Raw genomic sequence first — 1,645 nt, 5'->3', positions numbered from 1 at the left:
GTGCCACCACGCCCGGCGGGGGTGCAGGTTTTTGAGAGAATAACCTGGAGATGCTGGTCTTGTTTAGGGTTGTATTAGTTAGGGTTTTACTGGTGTGAGCAGACACCATGACCCAGGCAAGTCTTATAAAAAACAACATTTAGCCAGGCGGTGATGGCGCAGGCCTTTAATCCCAGCACTTGGGAGGCAGAGGCAAGTGGATTTCCGAGTTCGAGGCCAGCCTGGTCTACAGAGTGAGTTCCAGGACAGCCAGGGCTCTATACAGAGAAACCCTGTCTCCAAAAAAACCAAAACCAAACCAAACCAAACCAAACCAAAACAAAACAAAACCCCAAAACAAAAAAAACAAACCACAAAACAACAACAACAATAACAACAACAACAACATTTAATTGGGGCTGGCTTACAGATTCAGAGGTTCAGTCCGTTACTATCAGGGTGGAAGCATGGCAGCATCCAGGCAGGCATGGTGCAGGAGGAGCTGAAGTTCTAAGTTCCAAAGGCTGCTAGTGGAAGACTGTCTTCCAGGCAACTAGGGTGAGGATCTTATGCCCACACCCACAGTGACACACCTACTCCAACCAGGTCACACCTATTCCAACAAGGCCACACCTCCAAATGGTGCCACTCCCTGGTCCAAGAATACACAAACCCTTACAAGGGTGCAACCTGGAGATGCTGGTCTTATTAGGGATTAGCCTAGAGACCGGAGCTAGGCTTGGACTTTGTTTGGGGCCAACTTGGAAACTAATGTTAGGTACCACCCTGTTAGTTTACCTGAGTTCAAACTTAGGTCAGGTCCTCTAAACTGGACTCTGAATCTAAAAGCTTTGGCATCTCATCCCCCCTTTCTCTTGTGACTAGAAGTCCAATCATGGGACTTCCTGAAGCTCCATGAAAACAGTTAACAGGGCTACATCTGTGCGGTGTTCCTGGGGCATAGGTAGGGGTCCATCAGTGGGAGACAGAAGGGAGTCTTGAGGCTGAATGCTCCTCCTGCTGGCCAGGGTCGTCTTCAACTGCAAACAGATGTTTGGTGGATCCATGCTGCAACTCTGTAGCACAGGGACCCTCTCAGGAAGCTTTAGGGACCCCTGTCAGGGTCTCTAGGGCCCAGTCTCTAGTGTAAAGTTGGTGGAGCTGTGGAGGTGGACCTGTTTTAGGAAAAACATGAAGTTTAAGCCAAACACGTTTATGTACCCATTAGACACCCTCGAGATCATAAAATAACTTCTGTCAGTAGGTGAACCAAACGTGACTTTGAAAGGGGTGAGTCCCATCTGGTATGGGGAGTTCTGTATTTTATGAAGGATGAAAGGGAAAAGAGTCACTCAGTCACTGTCTGTCTTTAAGGACAATTTAGTTAATGTCTCTTTTAGTGTTCTGTTAATCTTCTTTATGTGTCTGAACTTTGGGGTCTGTAAGCACAATGAAGTTAACAGTTAATCCCCAGAATATTGGCTAATCTCTAACTTAACCTGGGACACAATGTAGGTCCATTGTCAGACCTTATAAGCTTAGAAAAACCATATCTTGGAAGAATTTATTTTAGTAATTTCTTTGTTACCATCTGCATAGTCTTGTGCTTAGTTGGGAAAGTCTCAGCCCATCCTGAAAAGGTATCTATAAATATTAGCAAATATTT

This window comes from Mus pahari, chromosome 19 (genome assembly GCF_900095145.1).
Source record: "Mus pahari chromosome 19, PAHARI_EIJ_v1.1, whole genome shotgun sequence".
NCBI lineage: Eukaryota > Metazoa > Chordata > Mammalia > Rodentia > Muridae > Mus > Mus pahari.
This window is presented reverse-complemented; position numbering follows the sequence as displayed.